The sequence below is a fragment of the Pinus tabuliformis genome, chromosome 7 (genome assembly GCF_031772625.1).
Source record: "Pinus tabuliformis cultivar Carrire ecotype Pingquan chromosome 7, CPIR1, whole genome shotgun sequence".
In the NCBI taxonomy this organism is placed as follows: Eukaryota; Viridiplantae; Streptophyta; class Pinopsida; order Pinales; family Pinaceae; genus Pinus; species Pinus tabuliformis.
In genome coordinates this window covers 919,767,619-919,780,888 of record NC_142293.1, presented here as the reverse complement: position 1 = coordinate 919,780,888, position 13,270 = coordinate 919,767,619, and the positions used below count along the sequence as shown (strand labels likewise).

The window sequence follows — 13,270 nt, the reverse complement described above, 5'->3', positions numbered from 1 at the left end:
GAGAACTCCTTAATGATGATGATTCCTTGATAATGTCGACTCCTTGATGATGAAGACTCTTTATCAGTCAACTCTTTGATGATGGTATGGACTCCTTGATGATGTGATGAAAATGACTTGATCTAAGAAGGTTAAGATCAAGAGGGAGTTGACACACTCTCAAAAGATATGTATTATCTTGATTATTTCCATTGATTTTTTCATTATGAATCTCTTGGCTTGCTTGGTTATTCTTGTTCTTCCATAGCCTCCTCATGAGGATAGCAGGTACATAATGAAGACTACCAAGGTGTGGCAAATTGTTGGAAATGATGGAAGAACAATGTGACAAAAGGACTTGTGATGGGCTCTATACTCAAAGGGAAAAAACAATATAGCTTGATTGAAGCACGTTTCTATGAAGATGATTAGAAGTTTTGAAGAATGATGTTGATCTAGATATGCTAAAGATGAACCCACCATGTCCTTTCTACCATGTAAAGGACTTACGTGTATGAGGGAGTTGCTTTAGAGGCATAAGCCTAGTGATATCTTTGGCACAATGGACTACAGGTCCATCGACATCTCCCTGATGAATGATTTGAAGAAGCTAGAACACTCTAACGTTCACTTGGTTGATTCACTAAATAGTTCATTGATCTATCTGTTAAAGTCTATTGTTATCTATTGGAATCGATTGTTGTCTGTTGAATTCTACTATGGTTGTTGATGCCTGCTTCTGTGAGAAGCCACTTACTATCCGCTGGATTCGACTATGGATACTGACATTTGCCTCTGTGAGAAGCCATTTATTGTCTACTGGACTATACTATGGTTGTCGATGATTGCTTCTATGAGAAGCCACTGCTAAGGTCTACTATTGTTTGTTGAAAGTTGTTGGTGTTTGCTTCCAAGAGAAGCCCTAGATGAAGCTAAACGAACAACTGAATGTTGTTGTGTTTAAATAAGAACTGAGATCCACCATGGCTACATTTTTTATGTTGAACTGGTTGCTGATGTTTATATGAAGAAACTGGAATGACTGAGAATCCCCTTGAAAAGGGAACACTGATTACATAGCAATATATTATGGACCATCCCTTGTAGGTTGTGTGTCGTGAGACCTTATGGTCCAGAAGATGTATTATTGATTCCACCTGTAGGCTGTGTTTCGTGAGACGTTGTGGTCCGAGAGATGTATTATTGATTCCTCCCGTACATTGTGTGTCATGAGACATTGGGTTCGAGAGATGTATTATTGATTCCTCCTGTAGGTTGTGTGTCGTGAGACCTTGTGGTTCGGGAGATGTATTATTGATTCCTCCTGTAGGCTATGTCGTGAGACCTTTAGGTCTAGGAGATGTATTGTTGGATCCTCCCATAGGCTGTGTGTCGTGAGACGTTGTGGCCCAGGAGATGTATTGTTGGATCCTCCCGTAGGCTGTGTGTCGTGAGACGTTGTGGTCCAGGAGATGTATTGTTGATTCCTCCTGTAGGTTGTGTGTTGTGAGACCTTGTGCCCTGGAAGATGTATTGTTGATTCCTCCTGTAGGTTGTGTGGTGAGAACAGTGTTTTTAAAACCGTTTTCAAAAACCGGTTACCGGTCAAACCGGCCGGTTAGCAAGGTAGTCGGTCCGAACCGGCCAAAAAACTCGGTTCTATATGGCATTTTGCCTTTTTTGGGCCCTAACCGGTGAAAACCGACCGGTTTAGGACGGAACCGGCCGGTTTGTATCAAACCGGCCGATTCTATCCTAAACCGGCCAGCTTTTGGCATGCCCACCGAACCATGCAAAAAGGCGGATTTTGTTTGTGGTTTAGGGGGTTTGGGGGGGAGGTAAAGGTGTTTTCCCTCCAAAAACACCCTCTCCAAGCTATAAGAGACCCCTCTCACTCTCATTTGTCTCACACAACTGATTTGGAGTGTTTGTGAGTGTTTGTGAGTTTGTTTGTGAGCTTGGAGAGTGTGGAGTTTTTGCTGAAGTAGTCATCTTGGAGTTGGAGTTGGAGCTATTTTGGAGATAGTGTGTAGCTGTCAATGGAGTTGCCATCTTCAAGAGGAGGCTAAGGGAGCTAGTTTGCATTTCCAGGTAAGGATTTGCACTTGATAATTCCTCATTTGAGTCTGCTGTCCATGAATTTTTTTTATGTGTTATAAACTTCTCACTTCTATGATCTATCATGTATGCTATAAACTCTCTAGCTCTATGCTATCAAATTTTGTAGCTTGAGCCTTGCATGTGCATTTGTTTTCCTACATTTATCTTTGGTTTTCCATGTTGCTTAGCTGCAATTTTTTTTTTAAATGGCAGATTTCTTTGCAAATTGTTATTATTTCAAGCAAACATGGCTCCAAAAGGAAAGGACAGTGCATGGGCTCATTGTGATGTAATTGATGGAAAAATGATATGCAAATTATGCCATAAATCTATTGGAGGTGGGGGTATTCTTAGGTTGAAACAACACTTGGATGGGATAAGAGGCCAACTAAAGCCATGTGATGCACCAAATGCACTGTTAGGTCCTATTAGGGCAGAATACATTTCCAAGCTTGAAAAATTTTATGAGGATAAGGCTAGGGAGAAGGCCATCCAAGATGACATTGCAAGGAAGAGGGAATTATTAGAAGCCATGAAAGAGAGTGGGTATGATGATTATGAGATTCAAGACTCCACTTCTATCCCTTCCACCAATGACCCCTTTCACTATGTTCATCCTTCTGTTGGCCAACCATCAAAAGGAACAAAGAGAACAAACATCCAAAGTTATTTCTCATCTTCTGCCAACATTGCCTCTTCTAATTCCACTTCCTCCCAGCCAAGTTCTCAACCCACTTTGGATCAACATTGGAAAAGACAATGCAAAGAAACTTCTCACCAATACATTGCTAGATGGTGGTATGATTCAGATATCCCATTTAATGTTGCTCGCTCACCTTATTACCAAGCTATGTGGGACTCTGTTATAGCTGCAGGAAAGGGCTTCAAAGGCCCTAGTATGCATGACTTGAGGGGAGCTCTTTTGCAAAAAGAGATATCTTCCATTGATGAGTATTTAGTTGATTTTAAAGATTCATGGCTCAAAACAGGTTGTTCCATTATGTCAGATGGATGGTCCGATGGAAAGAACTGCACTATCATTAATTTCCTTGTTTCTTGCCCTCAAGGAACCATGTTTTTGAAATCAGTTGATGCATCTGATAAGGTAAAGGATGCAATCCTTCTATTTGAGCTTTTGGATAATGTTATTCAGGAAGTTGGGGAGCAGCATGTTGTGCAGGTCATCACTAATAATGCCTCAAACTATGTTCTTGCTGGAAAGACGGTTGAGGCCAAATATAAGACCATATTTTGGACTCCATGTGCTGCACATTGCATAGACCTCATGCTTGAGGATATAGGCAAAGTGGAGTGGGTAAAAAACATTGTAGAGCATGCCAAGTGCATTACAAAATACATTTACAACCACTCATGGGTATTGAACCTAATGAGGAAACACACTAGAGGCAAAGAGCTTGTTAGGCCTGCAATTACGAGATTTGCAACTCACTTCCTCACGTTGCAATGTCTCAATGGTCAACATAAAAACTTGCAAAAAATGTTTTCCTCTGAAGAATGGTCTGAATCTCGGTGGGCTCGTAGACCAGATGGAAAAGACACCAAAAAGAAAGTGTTAGACACTTATTTTTGGAAAAGGTTTGTAGAGCTTGTGAAAATTACCGATCCCCTCGTTAAGGTGCTAATGTTGGTGGATGGGGAAAGATTGGCCATGGGCTACATTTATGAAGCTGTGGATCAGGCAAAGGAGCAAATACGGGCAGCTTACAAGGACAGGTTAGCTAAATATGGCCGTATATGGGAGATCATTGATAACAGATGGAACAATCAACTCCATCGTCCTATACATGCAGCTGGGTATTTTTTGAACCCAAGGTATCACTATAAAAATCGGCTAGGAGATCAGCATGATGGGGAGGTCAGAGCTGGATTGATTGATTGCTTGGAGCGCATGGTCCCTAGCCATGTAGACCAGTTGGAAATACATAGACAGCTTACTATTTTCAATATGGCAAGTGGTACTCTTGGCAAAAACTTGGCAAAGATGGCAAGAGATGTGGACCAACCAGGTAAGCAATTCCAATTTCCATTTTGTTTTTCTTTTCAAGTTAAAATTGTTTACGTTCTTTACAATTCAAATTATAAACTAAGTTACTAATTAATGTCTTTTTCTTTGCAGCACATTGGTGGGAGTCATTTGGTGGCCAGTGTCCTCAATTGCAAAGGTTTGCAATTAGAGTCCTCAGTCAAACTTGCAGTGCTTCAGGTTGTGAGCGCAATTGTTCTGTTTTTGAGCACATACACACGAAGAAGAGAAACCGTTTGGAACAAAAACAGTTAAATGATCTTGTTTTTGTGCAATACAACCTTCGACTGAGGAGGAACCAAATGATGAGCAAATCACCTGATCTAGATCCCATTGTGTTGGACGATATTGATCCAACATCAGAATGGGTGGAGGAGACCAAAGATCCTGTGTTTGAGGCTGATTCTGATATCGACATGGCTTTAGCAGGAGATGAGGCAAATTATGTGGCGGCATCAGAACCAGGATCAGTAGCGGCATCAAGGAAAGGCAAGGAACCAATGGAAGGCACTAGTCGTGCAGGTCAAAAAACTCGTGCTTCCATTAGGTCCACTTCTATTGTCATTGGTGGCATTGATACTGAGGTTGCAGATCAGGCTGAGGCATCCTCAGACTCTGAACCAGATGATGTCTACGTAGCTCCTGATGATGATCCTGTGTCTAGTAGTGGTGATGGACTTGATGATTGATGATTGATCATGTGTACATTGTAGACTTGTAGTAGGCCAATGGCCTCATAGCTTGCAGCATTGTTTTTGGACTTTATAGGCCATTTAGAGCCTCATTTCTTATGTATTTTGCTATTTTGTCGATGATATGTATTGTACTCGATGCCATTTTGATATATTCACCTTTACATGGTATATAAATAAGCAAACTTTGCATATTTTGTCTCTATTAGCTTGGAATCATGGTTTTACATCTTAAAAATAGTTTCGTTTCATTAAAAATTAATTATTTAACGTATTTTTTTAAAACCGGTTCGTTTCGACCAAACCAGTCCCAGTTAGACCGGTTCCGGTCAGTAAACGGGTTCATTAGGTGGACCGGTCCGGTCACCGGTTCCAGTTTTAAAAACATTGGGTGAGACGTTGTGGTCCAAGAGATGTATTATTGATTCCTCTCGTAGGCTGTGTGCCGTGAGACATTGTGATCAGGGAGATGTATTATCGATTCCTCCTATAGGTTGTGTGTCATGAGACCTTGTGGTTCAGGAGATGTATTGTTGGTTCCTCCCTTAGGCTGAGTGTTGTGAGACCTCATGGTCAGGGAGATGATTTGAGATGGATTGTATGCATATTTCCTTATGATGAGACTGATGATCTCTCCCTTAGGTTGTGGGTCGTGATGATTTTGTTTCTATTGTTAAGATCTTTTGTGTAATTGCTTTATGATGAAAGTGAATACAAGAAAGATTAACATAAGAAATCATAAGAAGTAATTATCAGATTAGAATATCTTTGAAAACTCAACATGGTATCATATTAAGGTCGTTAAAGAGCAACCGTTGAAACCCCTAGAAGGAGAACCTAGGGAATTGACTCTTCCATAGTATAAACTAGGTTTTCCTTCTAAAGGTTTCAACAGTGGCTCTTTAACGACCTTAATATGATACCATGTTGAGTTTTAAAAGATCTTCTAATCTGATAATTACTTCTTATGATTTCTTATGTTAATCTTTCTTGTATTCACTTTCATCATAAAGCAATTACACAAAAGATCTCAACAGTAGAAACAAAATGCTAGTAGGATCATAAAGAGAGACAACCAAACACATGAGACACAAAATTTTACCCTAGGAAAACCCACTTGGGGGAAAAACCCAACAACCTTTTCCTTAGAGAAATTATTCAATTCAACAAGAGATACAATTTGATCTTCCAGTCAAAAACAAAGTCAAACTAACCACAAACATACCTAGGTCAAACCTAGTCAACCAGAGACAAATTCGACCTCCTGAAATTTCAAGCTACTTCCTTAGAATTGATCTGTTGCTGCCTCAAAGATTAGGCCTACCCAGATTCTCTACTTGCCCTTTAAACTCGATCTGCCCTTGTCTTTCTCTTCCTTCGCTTGAACAGAAGTGAACCTTCGCTTACACAGGAGTAATCTGAATTACCTCCCAATTGATGAGGTCTAATAGTTATATATAGTGATTGGATGAACCTAAAGTGATGTGTCCAAAAGGTCATGCCGACTTGATCTTCTAGAGGGTCGACTTGACATTCTTGGAGCCAAAAATTCAAATTTAGAAATTCAAAATTCCTTCTTTTTGAAGCCAACATGGAGAACATATCTTACATATATTTTAGAGGGCTAAAATATCAATTATGAAGACCGGCCATAGCTACAAAAATTCAACAATATCAACAACCCCCCTAATACCATATCTTCTAATATCTAAGGTCGTAGAGAAGAAACTCCTAATAAATGACTAATTAGAGGACTTGGAAGACCTAGAAGATCTAATCTAAGATATGTCTAATTGCCTAGATGATGTACCCACCTAGAAATATCTAAATGAAGTCCTATCATCTATGTATATTGGTGTGTGAACTATCATGGGGTCTAAGGCAACATCTCCATAAGGGTCTCAATAGTTAGGCACAAATGGCCTCCCAAGGTCTCACAAATCCAACCACTGACATGGTGTTGCTATTTGTAATTTTCTATGCCTCTTGGAGCCTCCGTTTAGGGGGAAGCACTAGAAAGATAGAGGTAATTGGCTTAGAAATGTCTGACCTTAGTGGGGGATGGCTGAACTGAGTGGTATCTAAGTCCAACAACCTTTCTTATGAATAATTCTACGCAACTTTAGTTGAAAAGTTGAAGACAATGGAGTGGCAATTCTAAGACAACATAATGATCGCCCAATTTGTAACAGTTGGGATAACCATACAAAAAAGTGCTACTGTCTCGATCTTCTAAAGATGACAACATTGATAGATCATGTCTTCTTGTGTGACCTAATATTTGGTTTCAATCTATAGCCAATGAGACCCAACCCAAAACAACCTGGGAGGGATCCTAAAAGAAGGCAATCTTAGGGTTTAACCCCCTTGGTGAGTCAAGCCAAGTAACCTAAATACACTCTATGAAGGTGTTCTCTCTCATAATCCTATTCAACTACTACTAGGTCAAAAAGAATTGGCCAAGGGCATCAAGGGAGTATCTAAAAGGAGTTTGACAATCCATGGAGATATGAACCGACTAAAGTCAAAAGCGGAATCACAAACCAATAGCAAGACCAACCAGAAGTACTAGCAATGATAATGGCCTCTAAGGAGCGACAAGGAAGATAAGGGTAGCAATCCCTGTCGACTAATGAGTCAACAAAGCATTGAAATCATTCCAAAAGGGAAACTAGTCAAAAGATGGTTTAATGTTGACAAGTAAAGTTGCAAACTCTACCTAATGGGAACTATCCTCTTGCCTCTAACGATGTAGCAAAGCATGAGGACCTAAACTCTCTCTATCATGACCCAATCCAACTCAAGTAAAATAGGTCCCTAAACCTCCAAGCCTTAACGACCTATGGGTTTGAAAAGACTGTCCATGAGGTCCATCTTGGATGGAACGTCCTAGAAGTGGTTCTAAAAGCACATAAGTTGAAGAAGAGGTAGAGACCCATAGCTCTTGTGGATCCAGGGTTGAAGGGCTTTCCATCAAACCAAATATGGACCCTAAGAATTAACACCCAAGTATTTGTAGGCAATGACAATCTCAATCTCTGCACCTTTTAGTGGAAATGATACTCTTAGAGGACATTCTTCAACTCGTTGAAAATCATAGCTTTGGTTTTACAAAGGATGACCACCAACTAACCAAGATTGTAAAAAGTAGATAATGCATCATGGTATCTCTATACACCCTCTGAGGTGGAGGTCATGAGGACCACATTGTCAACAAAAAAGACGATGGAGATCAAGCCCTGGTGGAGGAGGCACCATCCCTAGGTGGCATATACTCCTAGAGAAAAGACCCCAACTCATGTGTGTATATCCCAAATAGTGCAAGGGAAAGAGAGCATTCTTGTTTCACCCCAATGGTGCTCCAAATGAAGTCCAAAACTCCATGTGGTGTGCGGAGCCTATCAAGCATAGACTCATAGAGATGCATAATAGCCATAATGAGGATGTCCTAGACACCAATGTCTCTAAGTCTTTATAATAGAGCCTCCCTCGGAGCATTAAAATAAAATAACCCTTGCAATATGAAATAATCCTTCTAGAAGTGGTTAAAACTTTTAAAGCACCTAACTCAAACCACTCCCAAGATGAGTTGTGAATTTTCTCTACACAAAATCCCATCAAATTAGTCTCAAGTGTAATTTTAACTTAAGTATTTGACTAATTTGTATAATATTTAAGTTGCCATTCAAATCTCAAAGTTTAATTTATCCACAAAATGTGGTTTACACTAAATACAAATGCTGGTGCAAACTGGAACAAGATGCTTTAACAACGACAAAGCAAGAGATGACATAGCATATACGCTCAATTAGTCAAAATTAGCCTTGATAGAATCATATCTGCGGTTATGCACATCAAACACTAAGATAAAGGTTATCAGTCTTAACTTAGTTTGTTTGCTACCAGAAAGACGTTCTTAGCAAGTGCCTAAGAATTTAGATCCACTTGGCAGGCCTTGCAAAGCCAATGTCCATCCTCATACTACATAAAAATAGACATAATTAAGCTAGAACATTGTAGACAAACAGAACACTTTCCTTCACATAGAATAAATAGTCAAAGAGAAAACCCTTTTATGATGAAAGTCCGTACAGCTATTTTTTTTGCAACATGCAATTAAGTGCATTTGCAGTACATCACTTAACATAACAACACGAGATTAAAGTAACTGGATAAAGGCCACTTGCATATTGATATAATGCTTTAAGTAGCTTCTCACGGGATGCTCTCTGGAATTCTTAAGCCTCATTGAGAAGATCGGTACCTAATAAGCATGATCTTAAGTTTGAGCCCTTAGCTTCCCCGGCTTAAAATCAATTCCTAGGACTACTTTGTCCACGATAATATTCTCAGATAATTAAGAGCTTCCAAAAAATTCAAGTAGATCTGGCAATTTGCTTAAAAGTGGGGAGCAAGCTACTTCACATTTGAACAAAACTAGAGTTTGTTTAGTGAAATTCATTTTGCCTTAACCTTAAACTCATGGGTAAACAGATCGCAATGCAAAAACTCAAATTCATAACGTAATCCGCAGTTGAGTTACACACTGGTACACAACAGTGAGAAATGACCATTAAAGCACATTTAATCCCAATTTAACATATTCTGCGTAAAGACATTTTTCTTATTATTAATATGCAGTAACAGTCCGCACAACGCGGCCCTTGCTTATTTGACTTCTCCAGTCTTTGATATACCGGAGCAAAATGGAAACGGGTATCCTGAACAGCATTGCTGATAAAAAATTAGGGGGAAACTATAGCTCAACCTTATCATAAATTTACAAAGCAACCCTACATATGACAAACTGTGCGTACGGCCTCATACAAACGGAATTCGTAGAGTGAAAATAATGAGCTGGGCCTGCATGCTTAAAGGTATAATTTGCCATTTTGTGATCAAAGATTCGAATCCATTGCTTCATTTGACTCGGACAAACAACATAGGGCTATGCTTGCGTCCTTTTCCGATACTTTTCAAGTGCCTGAAATTCATTCTCGCTGTATTATGAAAATCTTCGAAACTCAGTAGTCGGTACTGAAATTCTTACCTGCTGGATTGCTGCGGGACGACCGAGGAAACCTGAAGCATGCAGGGGCCGAGAGAATCCGGTGATGAGGTGGACGAGGACAAAACCGACGTGGAGGTTTGTTGAAGGGGATTGGATGAAGGTAGCGCACTGATCTCAGAGACAAATGGTGTTCGCCATTGCCAGCGGGTCTGCACAGGTGGATTATACGATATGATTGGAATTGTTCCTTCACGATACACGCAAAATATTACAAACCCTCCTTCCCTCTCCTTTCTCCGCAAACGGTTAACCACATACGGATCCCTATACGAATGCGAGGGCTTTCTCTACCCTCCCTCTTTGGAGTTAATCGAAACCCATGGGATGGGTTTGTCTCACATTAGGGTTTTGTTTTTGCCTTTCTCCGCAAACGGTTAACCACATACGGATATGGATACGGATACGGATACGAATGCGAGTGCTTTCTCTACCTTCCCACTTTGGAGTTAGTCGAAACCCATGGGATGGGTTTGTCTCACATTAGGGTTCTGTTTTTGGCATAAGCACATCATTATCTCACCAACGCATCTTTGTAAGCAATGATAAAGATCCTCAAGTGCAAGTTGAACTTGATGTGTGACAAGGATAACGGCTTCTAAATGGTAGTGGCACCAGTGAGGAATGCCACCTAAATCTTACTTGAATTGTGCATGAAGTTAGAGTTTGTGTTATTACAAATTGCATTTTTAATGTTGCTAGCTACTCTTTGCAAGGGTGTTGTTCTCTTTGCAAAATAAGGTTGTTAGGATTAATGTTGGAGAACTTTTATTTAGGTATACTCTCTGAGTGTATTGAGACTTTTTGACTTATATGGTATTTTTTTTATCAGTAGTCGAGTAATCATTTTTTTAGCTTAATTATCAAAATTTAGAGTGGGAAATATTAGGTGGCAAAAATTATTTTTAGTAAGCGAATTGAGTTTTTGCAAGGAAATTTTATATGATATTCTCAATGGATCTTGGTTTGATGGCAAAGTGAGGGTATTCTGTACCCCAACCCAAGATCAAATTCTTATACTTCTTAGATATGTTTGGCATCTTATGGCTCATCTTTCTATGTAAGTAAGTTGTTTTACTTGTGGCTTTAATGTGAACTGGGTAGAAATAATTTCTAATTGAATTTGGCATAGTCGATTCCCCCATTTGTGTAGCCTTAACTAATAGATGTTTCTAAATGTTCTAAGTCTGCTAAATTTCATTATAATTAATGTTATTAAATAAGGGAGTGGCACACTTGTGCCAATTGGGGTCATCTCGAGTGGTTGGGTAGAATGGTTGTTATCTTCCCCACCGAATTCAAATCCCAGCTAGTGACATGATGAGCTATAACGTCTTTCAAAAAATTGTTGTAATGACTTCGTGCCTATGAATATTGTTTTATTGTCTTCGAGCCTTATGAACTCTTAAGTGAGTATACATGTGGGTTGGCATAGTACCAACAACCTCAATCTAGCCCTCGGGCTAAGTGGGAGGTTGATTTATTTTCCTAGGAAAAAGAAAATGCAGCACACTTGCCACCAATTTAGCCAAAAGCATTACTAAAAAAGTAACGATGTATAAAAGTTAGTACAATAATCATGTAATAATCAAACCCCACAAGTCAATTTTACATGTGAAATGATCAAAAGTAAGGTTCACCTTAGTGGATGTGAACATAATGTGAAGCATTATTAATTAACATGTTATTAACACAGAATGAGAACTTGAAGAAGCTTCCTTATTACATTCAAGTGTCGAGTATTAATCGTCTATTGAGAAATAGAGCATTATTTGACAATTATGAGGCATGTGACCATGTGTTGACAACTTTTTTAGGAATTGAACCCAGATGGGGGCTATAACCTCACCTCACTTTCACCAACCCTATTGACCTCTCATGGTTATTGTTAAGGAAAAGTGGATGACTACCTAACTTATTTTGCACACTAGGTAAAGTTGACCTTCATACAACCTATAACTTCTTGAAAACTACCTCTAAACCATAATGAAATGAGACTTTTGCTAGGTTGCACCATGTAGGTGATGCAAGAAGCATAAGGTTTCATCCACGACACAAAGTAACTCAACCATGTGGAAATATTATCTACACGAAGGGAAAATTGAATGACAGGTTTCTAGTAATGCCTCCAATTAGCAAGTGGATGTATTTGAATGGGTAGGATGAAGTTATGGGTCAAGGTTTATGGGATTCAAACCTACAATATGGATAGCTATGACAAATTTTCAAATTTCATAGAGGATTTCATGAAGGAAAATCATTTTTTTGTCTTGAAGGCCTAGACACATTACTCCTCTCTCCCACAAAGTTTACACTTTGGTATTAAAAAACAATTAGGGTCGGTTAACTACAGAGGTAATGATGCAACTAGATCAATGTCAAATCCAATTGATTAGGTCATCACTTGTTGTAAATACAAAGGTTTATAAATAATTCATCTATTAGCAAAAAAAAATTGATCTATAACTATCATGGATATTCCACTGTAATAGTTCGTCACAAGAAATCTTACAATATTTTAAAATCTTTTATGATGCAGTTTATTACATTAAATCTCAAATTTAATATTACTAGCATAGCTCTCAAAATTATGAAAATAAATAAAACTAAAACAAAATAAACTAGTAAATGAACGTACCATCAACACAAATGAACACAACACATGGCCAAGAAAACCCGATATGGGAAAAAACTCAGCTAGAAGGTGATGCCTATGCTCTACTCCTTTTTTTTTAGTTATAAAATGCAAGTAAAAAGAAAGGGGCACTAACTTTGGAGTTGTCATGGACATTATGGCTTGAATATTTGCTACAAAGTCCTCTACCTCCTATGTTGTTCTTCAATAATTTATGACTCCTAGATTCTCTATACAACTATGGAACAATAACAATACCAAAAGAATAGAACCCCTTCATTTCCTAGCAACCCAATATAGCTTGATAGCCATCCAAGATTAGGGTTAGGGTTTTTGCATGCCTTAACACTCTATTAGTATTATGATTTTGGACCCTCTGAAATCTTCTTAAAAATCCACACATGACTAGCTCTGCATGTGTGAGTAATGGGGGATGACATGGCATCCTCTTATTACCATGTTGATCAACAGGGCAAGCTAACTTGTAGAAGGCATAATTTCTACATATGAACTCTGAGATTGAGGTTATTTTCACACCATTGGAAAACTTTTAATGTGTAGAATAGTTTTGCAGGGTTGGGAGCTAAGTTTGATGCCTCAAATTGGATTTGGAAGTTTCCAAACCCCAAATGGCACCAAATTGGGACTTGCCTCTAAAATAGACCCCACATGCTTATTCCTCTAATTTATCCACCCATAAGATGCCAAGATAGATGAAAATTATATAATGATCTATTCTAGATCATACCTCT

The 13,270-nt window shown here is 38.9% G+C and overlaps 1 protein-coding gene across 2 annotated transcripts in view; it reads right to left on the bottom strand.

The window, feature by feature from the left end:
• Positions 1 to 10,236, bottom strand: part of LOC149250657 (bZIP transcription factor 1-B-like) — a 176,247-nt gene extending 166,011 nt beyond the window's left edge. Inside the window, exon 1 of one of the 2 annotated variants that reach the window (XM_089459169.1) lies at positions 9,866 to 10,236. The gene's annotated coding sequence lies outside the window, so the exon portion shown is untranslated. The remainder of the gene's footprint in view (positions 1 to 9,865) is intronic. The other variant, XM_089459168.1, reaches the window with a different exon arrangement.
• Positions 10,237 to 13,270: the final 3,034 nt, after the last annotated feature.